General features: G+C 40.1%; 1 long non-coding RNA gene across 1 annotated transcript; it reads right to left on the reverse strand.

The window, feature by feature from the left end:
* Positions 1-4,531: 4,531 nt before the first annotated feature.
* On the reverse strand, positions 4,532-6,347 carry LOC148035184 (uncharacterized). The gene is made up of 2 exons (XR_015691164.1): positions 5,975-6,347; positions 4,532-5,780 (listed from the first exon to the last, which is right to left on the reverse strand). It is a non-coding gene; the product is annotated as an uncharacterized LOC148035184 (long non-coding RNA).
* Positions 6,348-14,130: the final 7,783 nt, after the last annotated feature.

Below are 14,130 nucleotides of genomic sequence, written 5' to 3' on the forward strand. Positions count from 1 at the left end.
AACCCTGTGCCACTAGCTTATGATTTCGCTGCTTCCTTCAAAACCAAGGCCCTTGGAGAATTCCCATTGAACGAAATGTGGGTAGGCACCTACCACCCGGATTCAAGGGCCCAAGGAGCGCTAGGCTCTAACAATTAAAACCACCGATTCGAACGGGTTCCCTCAAAGAGATGCCATACCCCGAAGTTGGGTGCCAACTCGAAGGTGGTCTCTCATTGCACTCTAGCAAACATTGCCTCTCGACAACATTCGAGTACTTGAGCAAGGTAGTGCCATCATTGATATGAGTACAAGCTTGCACACAAGAATGCAAAGGGAGAATGTCATCTCCTTACCCACAAAGGGTAGGGATCAAGCACATAATACTCCCAAGTACCTTGCTATCGCCTCGCGGAGGAATGCTACTACAAGGCGATGCAACAAGACCACATTCCTCGAGTACAAACGAGTGCTCAACCAATTGGGTAAACACACCCCGCCGATCTTGCCAAGGAGTAACGTAGCTTCATCCTCTAAGTTACACCCTCCGAACACAAAGTCACGGGTTACACTTATAACACCCAAGATGTGCATGTCACGTTCATTGATCAACACAAGACAAAAAAGCAAGATGTGTGCATAAGAGGTCAAGGCTATTACCAAGCTTTTGAGTATATAAAAGAATTGGATTATATTTGGTGCACAATAACACATGATAGAGAGTTCATATGATTATGTCAACGTACTCAATGTTTTTGAGTACATATAAACAAAGCTGAAGGGGTTCAACAATCACATCAATGGTATACTTAAAAGACAACGCATGAATTTAGAAACCTTAAACATTTCGTGGTATGGTATACCTATAAGGCAACGCATAAATTTAAAAACCTCAAACATTTTGTGGTGCACTATAATACCCATCATCGAGTGCTATTAGTCTAATGTTCAAGTAACTTTTGTCAATTGTTAAATGTGTTTACATTACATTGTGTATTGCTAAATTTTAAAGTGCAAGAAAAAGAAAAAGACTATCATGCCCCTTGGACCTCAAACTTTTTGTGGTGCTACATCAAACTATGACACCCATTGCCAAGTATTACTATTCTAGTGTTAAGTAACTTTTGTCAAATGTTAAATGTGTTTTCTTACATTGTGTATTGCTAAAATTTTAAGTGCAAGAAAAAGAAAAAAGACCATCATTTCCCTTTGACCTCAAACGTTTATTGGCGCTACATCAAATTATAACACCCATCGCCAAGCATTATTATTCTAGTGTTAATTAATGTGTTTACACTTACATTGTGTGTTGCTACAACTTTAAGTGCAAGAAAAAGAAAAAGAACTCATTCTAGTAAGGCTCCATGGATATGATACATGCATACAAGCATGAAGTAATGATTTCTAGTTAGTTGATACTTGACTCAGGAGCAAAATTATTGTCAATCTCCGGAACAAACTTTGGTTGCATGCTATACCCATGTGGTTTACAAATGTGTTCTTGGCACAAGGAGAAAAAGGTATGCTCTCGCAAGCGAGGAGGGGAGGAAACTCCCGCTCAAGATCCTAACCCCCTTTACTTCATGGCAATCTACTTATAAGAGAGCCAATCCACTCTACTTGTACTGCTTGGATACATTTACTTCGTGTCTCTTTTATTTGCGATTCATTTCAACATAACAATATTATTTTTTATTGTAACATTCATGAATCATGTGGGACTACTTCTACCTATAGCTCAAATCAAATTAACAAGTTTCATGTATGGTCGTTACATTTATATATTACTCATGCAAATGCGTGTCATACCTTTTAAGAGAGCTACTTTTTCCTGATGCTCAATTGCAAATTTACAAGATTCATTTATGGCCATTACATTTATATATAAGTTAATTACTCCTAAATGCAAATGCATGTCTTACCTTTTAAACATATGTGCAAGAGAGGAAGACGAATGGTAATAGTGAGTGAATAGAGAGGGGTGAGAGATAAGAGATGAAAAGGGGAGGGAGAGATAATAAAGGGGCTAGGAGGAAGAGAGGTTCAAGAGGGATAAAAAAGGAAGGTATTAAACAAGGAATATATACAAGGATGGGAAACAAATATAGAGAAAAGTTCACCTAAATGCAAATGCCTGTCTATCTTTTTATAAGGAGTGAGGTGGAGGGGGAGAGAAAGCAATAAGTGATTAGGAGGGGGAAAGGTAAGAGAATGTGGAGAGAGATGTGAGAAATATCAAAGGTGCAAAAAAGATGGATATTACAACAAACTACTCACATCCTTCCTTCACCACAAAACAAGTTGGCATTCCTTTCACAAAAAGATTGAAATTAATCTGCTATGCAAGTTTGATAATGCACCAAATAAAGCTATGATATGAATGCCCAAAATGTCTTTTGAGGTTTACCTTAGACGAAAGGACTTGTGGTCTTTTTAGACCCAAAATATTGACTACGTATTATATGTGGGTGATTGAGTTACATATACTTTTTTCATGTGGAAGAGACCTATTTTCTTTAGTTTATAATTAAATATGCATTGCTTGGCAAAGGCTTGATAATTGCGAGTTCCAAAAACATCTTTAAATGTGAAAGCTTTGTAACTTGTTAATTGGCCTAATGATCACGAATAGATTCTAAATTGATAGATTCCCCACTAGAGTGACCAGCATTAATGAATATTGCAACCAATGATGGACAAGTTCGTATTGCAAACTCCAAAGAAAAGTGTTTTTGAGATTTACAATTTTTTACTATTGTCAAAGGACTCTTCCAGAGTCTACAATCTTTCCCTATTTTTCAATACTCTTGATAATTTTTATTATCGCACTATTGAAAGGGAGGGTAGCTGCCAAAGGCTAGGATTTTCCAATGAGAATCTTTAATCCTGCACTATTGCAAGGAGGAACAGAGCAAACTCAACAAACATGGAGAAGAGAAGAGAAAAAACTCTGATGAATAAAATCATAGAGTGAATGTGATATAAGGAAACAAGGGTGCAGCAACACCAAGGAAAATGATAAAGACAACCACAAACCACAAGCACAACGTCCTCCTAAACAAGTGTGAGGGTAGTGGAGAGGCTGGACAAGAGGTGATGGACTAAATGATTCAACTGTAAAAAATGAATGAATCTTTAATCCTGCCCTATTGCGAGGAGGAATAGAGCGAACTCAACAAACATGAAAAGGAGATAAAAACTCTGATGAATAAAATCATGGAGTGAATGTGATACAAGGGAACAAGGGTGCAACAACACCAAGGAAAATGATAAAGACAACCACAAACCACAAGCACAATGTCCTCCTAAACAGGTGTGAGAGTAATGGAGAGGCTGGACAGGAGGTGATGGACTGAATGATTCAACTATAAAAATGAATGAATGAGACAATGGCCTATAAGTAAACATAGTCAAACCACAGGCACCCCTTTTTGGGGCTACAAACCCTAAAAACCAAACACAAAAAAGCAAAAACACAATCATTTTACAAGTATCCCTTTTTGGGACTGCAAACCCTAAAAACCAAACATAGAAAAGCAAAAACACAAAACCAAATACCCCCTCTCAAGCCAAGGGGAACAAGAGAAGAGTGAGGTGGAGATGCAATGCTTTTGCAAGTGCCACTTGAACGGGTGAAGACTTTACCTTACAGAATCGTAGAATTGATTGGCGGAAGGACTTAATAGGAAAGTCTAGACTACGGTTCTTGGAACGATGGCTTCAGCACTTCCCTACCGGGTGTAGCCACTATATATCCACCATCCTTCGACGACATAAAATTTAGCAGCTCATCAAGTTACAAGCTATGCACACCATTGAGCAAGTGCTGCTTGGTGAAATGGATTATTGTAATGTGCTACCCTCTGCACATCCTACCGTTTAATTTCTGAGAAGTCGGCTAGAAGGCGAATTATCTATTTCTGACTCTCCTGCTACCTTCTGCACATTCTCCCGTTTAAAGTTTCTGGAAAGTCGGCTAGAAGGTGGATTATCTACTTCTGAATCTTTGAAAAGTTGGCTGGAAGGTGGATACAAGATTATCTACTTCCTCAAAAGGTTATGGCAAAACATTTCACTTCAGACGATGTGAGCATTGGCTCACAAGAAATAAATAAACCAAGGTAGCTAATCGTCGAAAGGTAGAAATTGAAGATAGATGGCAAAACAAACATCTTCTGCTTCTTCCTTACCATTCATAGGGCCAAACCACGTATGTTATTTGGCCAAACTAGGTCGCACAAATTGAATTATCAAACACAGGTAGGAGTTAAATGGAGTTTTAAGAATTTGCTTGACGAGAAAAGACCCTTTGCTCACTTCTGCTGCACATGGATATATAAATACTAACTCAAAACGTATAAAACCGCCAGGACGTACACGGATTTAGGTTGCGCTGAGATGATGGATCGAAAGAACCAACTCCCACAACATCGGCTTTTCACTGTGCAGAAAGCCTAAGACAAAACCGAAACAGAGAAATGTGCCGATCGAAAGAACCAACTCCCACAACATCGGCTTTTCACTGTGCAGAAAGCCTAAGACAAAACCGAAACAGAGAAATGTGCCGGATCATATTTTTCTTAAACTTGATTCCTAGAAACAGCCCATCAACAAATTACATAAAATTCAATGCACCACCTTTAGAATATGGGTCATGGGTGCATGATGCCGAAGTCCGTCGCAGCTACAATCAAGCCAGCCCAACGAATGCGCGCCAGAAGTCCAACCTATACTAAAACTGGATAATTTGAAAGCTGGACCTGGGGACAGATATAAGAATTAAAAACGCCTAGACTAAAACTAGAGTAACTGTTTCAAAAGGTCGGATGAGGTGAACTGCAATGTCTCAGTCCAGAAATCGTGTTCTTGCATAGAAAGAGCCTCAGAAAATTGACGCATCATAGAAGTGCAATGGAAACGTTGAGTAGGTTCTCCCTGGTAGTCCAAGGACTCAACTATAACTAGAGTAACTGTTTCAAAAGGTCGGATGAGATGAACTGCAATGTCTCAGTCCAGAAATCGTGTTCTTGCATAGAAAGAGCCTCAGAAAATTGACGCATCATAGAAGTGCAATGGAAACGTTGAGTAGGTTCTCCCTGGTAGTCCAAGGACTCAACCCCATATGCAACTCTGCGAGGTATTCTTATCATCACCGGCACTGCATCACTCCTGAGAAAATCAGAAGCAGAATGTGGCAAACCGCTATCGCCCTGGTCAAAATGCATCGGTTACCTCTCTCAAATGTTTCTCAGAACTGATCCATCCAATCGATTTTCAGAAATCCTCAGACAGGGGTTAAAGATCACAAAATCATTCAGTATTAGCATGGTAATCACGGTAAATCATCATAGGATTCTATCCAAGACCATCGTGCACACAAACTGCTCAGACCGCAGAACAGGAAAAGTTCCTCAAAGCCTTTCACCTGGGAGAGGGCTGTTCAGAGTGAGCTAGGAAACCAATCATCATAGCAGCTTACGTGAACCTCCTCACCACGACCTCACCCAGGAAGCACGTCATTCGCGTCATGGCATAGGGCCTCTCCAGACATTCACAAGCTAGAAGCTCAGCCTTGCCAATGCGACCTTGAGAGTAGGGTAAATCAACAAAATATGAAGCATACTTGAGTACCTGCAGGTGAGGAGAAACCTAACCTGAAGTGACCAAATAGAACCTGCAAGCCTACTGACCGACAAAACAAGAAAATGTAGGCTCATCTTTGGAGCCAGAGAACCACAAGGCCAACCGGCAACGAGAGGACAAGACAAACGGGCAAAGGCCCCTCGGATGCTGCAGGAAGCCTGCAAACACACCGAGAAAACTAAGGCCCGGCCTTCTCTGTGTCAGGCAAGTAACAGTCGCATGCCACAGAATAGGAGACATCAACATGACTATGCCTGAAGAAACCAGAAACCAGACACAGAAGGCACGAAAACGGGACTACATCCGCGACAGACCAAGGATCGAGGCTAAGTAAATAGAAACGATTAACCACCTCTAATGAGAAAAATGCGGCCCGCATGGTCTGTCCCAAAGAATAACTGCAGCGACGCTGCTATCCAAGGCGATGGAATATGCGACCCTTCCTGCGCTCCTCACTCTCTCCTCTGGAGTGTCCTGTAACCCTAGGTAGTCCCCCCCGGTAAAGGAGGAAAGCACAGAGGGATAAGGAATGCCGCAAGGGGGAGGAGGACGTCAGATGATCGATGTTCGACGTTAGCGCGGGACTCTACGGCAATGGCCGCTCCCGATTAGGCGCAGAGCCGACGCCTCAGCCGTGAAAGAGGGCGTCGGACCCCGTCGTTGACACAGAGACAGCGTTGAGGCGGAGGAAATTCCTGATTGAAGTTTATAGATTTCGAGCTCAAACCCTAACCCTAATCCTAACCCGAGCCATCGTAGGCGGTACATTAATTAATCAATTAAAACTTAAAAAATCAAATCAAATCTTACCAATGCTGAAAAACAAGGCCGTGGAATCACAACGCAAGGAAGTCCTTAGAGCTGGGTCGCACTAGACTTTCCAAGGTTAACAACAAGGCTTGCCTCCCCCACCCCCAAACTAATATCCTAGCCGCACTCTCGCGTGCGGGTACAAAATGCTAAGGTAGCATCAAAACTCTAGAGAGAGGATTATCATTTGATTAGTTGATGCTAATGTTTGTCTACACAATTGAAAAGAAAAAGACCTATATGTTTTAGTAATATAAGCTTTGTGTTAACACAAATTTTCATGGGCACTTGTAGGGTGTCCAGTATGGAAGCAACCCCCACTACCACCACGAACCCTTAACATGACTAGGGCCTAATAAGGGGAGCAAGGTTGCCCTCCCCCTGTTAGCACTAGGTGCAACCAACTCTGACTACATGAATCAGTATTTGAAAAGAAGACAAAGAAAATCATATAAAGTTCTAGCTAAGTGTCATGTACTTGTAGACGTTATATACAATCTTATCGCAAAGCTTTATGTTTTTGTGATTGACCAATTATAGTTGTGGAACTAAGTCAATATAGTATATGAAATGTTGTACTATATGGTGAAGTTCACACAACAAAGAGTATTTGTAATAGAGGACATAGGAAGAAAAGAAGATGCCTACTAAAAGCACTACAAGTAGGCTAGGATGATTTTTTGTTGTTGTGAGTTCTTCTATGTAATTCTATAAGCATGATCTTATGAGTCTACTTAAATTTATAAGGATATAACTCATGTGACTAGTTTCTCTTCTTTGGTTCCTTGTTATCCTAGTTTAGATGTCTTGTTAGACCATACTAGAGGCTCTCCCATCAGCACTATGAAGCATATGGCCATGGCCCATTTTGTGTACATTATTATCTTCATTACTACTCTCTTCTAGAAGGAGTCGTAACATTGAGTTGAACTTTCTTCTGTTGAATAAGGCAAGAATGTTTACTTTGTCTCCTACATTGCTCTTATTAAGTAGTGCAAACCCATCCCATTGAAGTGAAAGGTTTTTAATACTAATTATATCTATGCAATATGATCTTGTCTCAATCATCCATTGAGCATTTTGTGGTACACCTTATGAAAGTGACATTTAAAAGCTCAAAGAGCAATAGACCACATTTAAGCAAACACTTATTTTGGCTTGATAATAAATTCAACAATAGAAATCCTCACACAATTTGGAGCCAGAGTGCTCTTATTCCACATATGACACATGTTGGCCCCAAAGCTTAATGCCTCTTTCAGTAATTATTTAGATTACCCATGTATGTGTGAAATTGGTTACAATTTCCCGCAACACAACCGATCCATGGGTGCACAATGACCTTTGTCACCTTCAATGTTGGTCTCTTATAGAGTTTTAAAATGTGAATGAATGCTTTTGCCCACCAAACCCTAAAAATTGCATCGAGCATTTGAGCCCAATTTCACAGAGCTTTCACCTAGACAACTATCTTGCATAGTTCTTATGCAATCTTGTGTTGTTTCTCTCACAAACAAAGAGATTTCTTGAGATGGAACTATGAGAACATTGCTTGCATTGAAAGTACACTAAGCTTGAGATCTCGAAGGAGAACATAGGGTCTCAATCCTAGTGTGTAACAACCTATTTTTCTCATATTTAGTCCAATAACAATAGCATACCTTGTTGTGTATGGAGCTACAAGGCTACCCAATTAGAATTCCTATGCCAAGAGGAGGTTGGTTGTTTTCCATACTCCATCCATGTTATCAACTCAAATTCTATGGTTGAAGCATCCAATTTTTGTAGCAAAGAAGATAAGAATGGCTATTTAGACCTGGGCTACTTAAAATGATAGAGAAGAGACCCCAAATAGCTAAGATAAGCTTTCCAAATGAGTAACCAATTGCTCCTTAATCAAATCTCATTTTTTATTAAGGAGTAATTAATGAATTAATCATTGTTCATAAGTGAGCTACTCATTGGACCAAACTTAAGCTTGAGGCCTACTTTATAACTCAAGTGCCCTAAGTGAGCTACTTATTGGACAAAACTTTCAATGTAACTTAATTCTAAGGTGCAAACTTTCAATTTAATGAAAGTTTCACATTGCGCCTTATTACTTTTCCATTGCTCTTGTAACCCATAGCACATACACTTATCCACCACATGCCTTGTCAAATCCTTCATTGTTGATAGAATGGTCACCATGCCAAGAGCTAGGGGTACCAGAATTAAAGTTCATTTCAATTAAAAATCTTCACAAAGTTTAATTAAATCATTGAGTTCATTTCGCATTCTGGTGACAACTATTTCGATACTCATATCCATGTTGATATCTTCAATTGTCATTTTGTATAGCAACCCTAATGATTTATGCTTGTTAAAGATTCTACTCCCTACTCTTTCTTCTTGTCATGCTCTATAAGCTTGACGTTTGGACCATCATACATGCGTTTGTTATTTTAAGAGTTCAATATATGCAACCCATGACTAGCTGTCACCTAGCCTACTCACATGATGGATCCACACAAGATGAGTGAATGCCCTTACCTATACTTACCTTATTCGTTGTAGCCCACATATTGATTTGCCTCATTCTCAATCCAAGTGCACGCTCCTTTGTCTTCAATATTGCTTCCTTTTCACCACCATGAAGAGGAGATACATGGAATGAGTTCAAGAGAAGAAAATCGTTTCTTGCTATATATCCTTGACCCTCTTTCACTCTCATCTCACACTCTCTTGCTCACCATGATGAGATGGAGAAGAGAAGATTAGCATGCAAAAAGCTTCGTACTCCATGCCTCTCACTCTCCCATGAGCTCTCAATTCACTCTCCTTCACTCTTGATCTCAAGCCAATAGTTGCAAGAAATCAAGAAGGCAAAGTTCACACACACATGAATAGCCTTTTCCATCATTTCTCATCCTTTTATACAAGAAATTTAGGGTTAGGGTTTTCCCATATCCAGTGGGCATCCTGCCCCTTTTCTGAAATTTTCTACTTGTCATGGCTTTTGTTCATGCTTCCAAACCTCAATCTTTAATAAAAATTTGACTAATATAACACAATAACTTCAAAGTATCAAATTGTTTGTTACAATTTGCATGGTTGAAGCCCAACTCTCAACAAAGTAATAGCATAAGCTGTTACAAAACTGTTTTTTCTTTTCAAAAATTTGTAGCCCTCTTTTTTCCTTGCAATTAATATTAGTCCCCTCCTCGATGAGTGCTAGTCCATGGCACTTGCATTGAAGATATAGTGTTGCTATTGGCGAGAGGCTTTGGGACATCTGATGGGGAATCCTAGTAGGGAATGATGGTGTGTAGTTGTAGAGTAGTAGTGCCAAAAAACTCAATGTTGGGTAGATCGTCTCAAAGAGGGGGAGAGTAGTGATGGTTGATGCTCAAAGAATCATGATGGTTATGAGTCACCAATGTTGATGGGTTTTGAAGAGCTCCACCATACCTATTAATTCACTCGTGGTTTTCTTATAGGGTGTGTCTACCTTACTTATGCAGTGATTTGTGCACGTGCAAGTGTAACTAGGAGTTTGTCAAATTCCAAGTAAGCTTGGAATGTTGTCCCACACTCAAGGACCTTATTGGTGAGAGATTGTGGCGTTGTGTTATTCTCAAGATAATAAGTCGCCCAACATGCCTGAGATTCTTAATACGACAGTAACCAAGGACTACACCATTTGGGTCCCAGCCGATATCTCCCGTGCCCGACCTGATAGGAGCCCCCCCATCGACAACGCCCCAGTCTCCTGTGCTCACCCAAACTCACCCCACCTCATACAAATAGAATAGCCCCTGTTTTGTACAAAATGCTTACCAAGTGCTATCTGGCCATGACTTTTTGTCATTATATGGTTAAAAGGGGCAAAATCTCCAATTGTGCAAACTTTCCATATCTACTTTTAATATATTTCACAACTTTAACAAAAATCAAGCACATGTGATATGCATCTAAGTCAACACCATGGGATTCAGATAAGTGATGTCTCTTTGCGTTGCACCTGTTCATTATAATTGAAATGTATGACTTGCATGTACCCTCACAGGTCTCTATACGAAAGCATTCAATGTCCAAGGTACCACCAGACCCCCAACACCACAAAGAGCCATGATGAAAGCCTCACTATCGAAAGCGAAAATCATCGTTGCAGCTCGTTTGCATTGCATGGCCCAAAGCATAGTCATTGACTACTCTCTCTTTCTAAGTCAAACTCTACATTTGGCTCACGGCAATTGTTACCTCAATTGTACCCACATTGCATGTTATAAAGAGGTTTTGAAAAATCTCAAGTGTATCTCCCCATCTCAACAACTATTCCCCTAGCAACGAGGCTAATAACACAATCATCATTGTAATATCCATTTTCACAACCTTTGAATCTCTACATTTCCCAATCCAAATGAAAGGCTGATGGCCTCAACGTATTGCAATGGTTGTATTCGATTTTAAAAGAAGAAGAAGAAGAAGAAGGATGATGGCCTCAACGTATTGCAATGGTTGTATTCGATTTTAAAAGAAGAAGAAGAAAGAAAAAGAGAAAACAAAAAGAAAAGACAATAAAAGAAAAGAAAGCAAGAAACAACGAAAGAAAAAGCAAAAAACACTCACAATCACAACACAACACCTAGGGGTCCTCAATTCTAGGTGCATCCAGTGACCTTTGTCGGCTGGCTCTATCCCTAGTCCCCTAGCCCTTTTCACATCCCCCACAATTGTTCAGGGCACATCAGGGCATGACATACCTAGTGAGCTATGGTTAGACCTGTCACCCCAACCCATTTGCACGATTCCTTTTTTGCACTCCATTTCAATACCATTGCAATCGTAAGCAATGCACGAACAACCATGGAAAGTACATCGTACTCGTCAAGTAACACAAGTAGCTACCAGCTACCAAAAGTTAAGGCGTCGATGAGTTCAATTATGCTCCATTATGTTGTAACATCACAAATCATGTCTCATCCTCCTTCATGTGTACTTCTCCTCAACATTGACAACTTTTTCCACCCCACTAAACTCTTGTTTCATCCACATATTCCTACCTTGCTTGAATCTTGCACTTGAATCGTGGAGCTACCAGAGTGCTCGGGAGAGGAGGCAACTCGATTGGGCATGGAGGTAAGCTCACTACACTTGTAGGGATGGATAGCGCATCGACTATGTGAGAGGTAGCCATTAGTGCTTGGCTTGGAACACTTGAAACAATAAGCGGTCCATGGGTCTTGGCGGTTGATCATCTCTACATGCTATTTCTTAGATGTCCAGGGTGTAGAAATGCATGGACCTCTGAGGCCAAGTATGTTACAGCCATTGAGGCTTGCAAGGAGGCTCTCTGGTTAGGCTATCTAGTGGAAGACCTTGGTATTACTGATGTGGTCCCTACACTGCATTCAAATTCTATGAGTGCTATCCAGTTAGCTAAGAATCTAATCTTCCATGTGAAGATGAAATACATTGAGGTGCATTACCACTTCATCAGAGACGTCATTGAGGACATGTTTGTTGACATTGTCAAGATCTCAATTGACCAAAATCTTACAGATTTGCTCATAGAAAATCTCTCAATGGAGTGTTTTGTCTTCCTTACAAAGTTGATGGACATTGGATGAGATGACATCTTTCCTCATCCTATTTTTCCTATGTCCATTTGTACTTTGTCACTTTTTTAAAATTCTCTTCTCACTAGGGACACATTTGCCTTTAAGTAGGAGGTTGTTGGGACTAAAGGTACCTATGCCTAGTCGCTTATGTATTACTGCAATGACAATACCCGCATACCTGCATATTGCAGGTGGTGGGTGCCCATCACTATAACTTTATTTTTTATTCTTTTAGTGACATTTAAATAAAGGGAAGGCTAGTCATGCATTATGATTGTTGGAGTTTTCACATCTCTCTCTCTCTCTCTCTCTCTCTCTCTCTCTCTCTCTCTCTCTCTCTCTCTCTCTCTCTCCACCATAGCTCTTGCTTTCGCTTACATGCTTCCACTCTACACTCACTCCCTTCACAATTGCAATAGAGGGCTATGAGTATCAAACTATAGAGACTCTACTCATCATTTCTTTGTGTGGCTTATTTCATTGTGCAAGGCTTTGAGTAAGGCATAATATATCTCATTAGGTATGTCTACTTTTGATAAGGCATTTGACACCATGACATGCAAGGGTTGGAGTCATGGCTGTTCCAGCCATCCACTAGGCTATATCCATAGATTGATACATGATTTTTATCCTTAGCATGGTCTATTACCTTAGTCTTAGTATTTCCATATGTGAGTAGTCTCTAAATGCCTCATGAAGTGTAGTTATAAAGGCAATTTTCAAGCATGACCTAAAGATGTATTATGGGTGTCTCTCATGTTTTTGGTCATCTTACATGATTACAAATGGATGTATGATGGGATTTTTTATCATCAATGAGATCTAATGGTTGGCATCATGACTTCCTCTTTGTTTTTTATATATTTCTAATATATTCTCTGATTTATGTCTCTAATTTATTGTTTGTGAATATTGTAGGATGTATTCTCATGCTTCTATGTCATTATTTTTGGGTTTTTCCCTATGACATATGAGAACTTGCTAGATTTAGTATCTAGATCAAAGTTTTTTATGAGCGCCAAGTATGCCATAAAGTGAATGTTGGTGTCCACACCTAGGACATGGTTGGCTAAGCCACACTTGGTTATCAACTCCCTTATAGTTTGATGTGTTGATTAATCTTGCTAGATTTGGCATTTTGGAGTCAAGGCTTGGGTAGTTCAAAAGAGAGTTGCTCTTGAATAGGAATGCTATTATGAAATAGATACTCATGCTCTTCTCATGTGGGATGCCATTGGGTTGCAAGTTTGGCCATGTTAGCATTACCTAGACCCAAATCTATCATCGTGAAAAGTTTGGCAAAAGTACCAAAGCTAGAGTCTAGTTTTAAATAACATTCAATTGGGCTACATTGGGTTTCTTCTGCCATTTCATAAATGGAGCAACATTGCCTACTCTTCTTTAGGTGGCCTAGGGGAAGTAGCTCATGATCATTTACTCTAAATGGAGTGCACTGAGTTCCTGCATAGGGATGATGGAGTGGGCTATGGCTCACAACCAGATGTTCAGCATGACATGGTCAATTGTTAGCTAAGCTCATAGTTTCTCATGTTCCAAATGTTTTTGGAAAGGTTAAGGGGGTCTCTAAGGTTTGCTTGGATTGATAAAACCATGGTGGGAATAGCATCCTTTTGGGTATTAATGGCAGTGGTTGGTCTAAGTGTGGCCCAGGGTGATCAGTTCTGTGATGGTGTAAATGGGTTTAGCCTATGACTCTTGAATCGTAGTAGCAATACTAGACCATTGTTGTTGTGGTTCTTGAGTGTGAGGGTGTGTTGCTCGAGGTTTGTGATAGTGCTTATATGTTTGCTTCAAACAAGTAGGAGTCCTTGAAGGTTGGGATCTTGCATTAGTGGATTGGGTTTCTTGGTATGATCCCCTAAGTCAACTTGCCTTGTGACCATTTTAGAAGTTGTTTGATGAGCCCAAAGTGTAGCCATGAGCTTATTATCTAAGTTTGATCTAGAGGTTGACGTATAGTTTTTGATTGCACATTAACCAAGAGTTTATTACTTGCTTCTACTAAGCCATTTGCTTGTGGATAATAGGGACTAGACTTTTGATGTAGAACCAAGTACATGTATAGAAGATGTTC

This window comes from Lygodium microphyllum, chromosome 6 (genome assembly GCF_053477565.2).
Source record: "Lygodium microphyllum isolate KBCC chromosome 6, Lygodium_microphyllum_v1.1.10, whole genome shotgun sequence".
In the NCBI taxonomy this organism is placed as follows: Eukaryota; Viridiplantae; Streptophyta; class Polypodiopsida; order Schizaeales; family Lygodiaceae; genus Lygodium; species Lygodium microphyllum.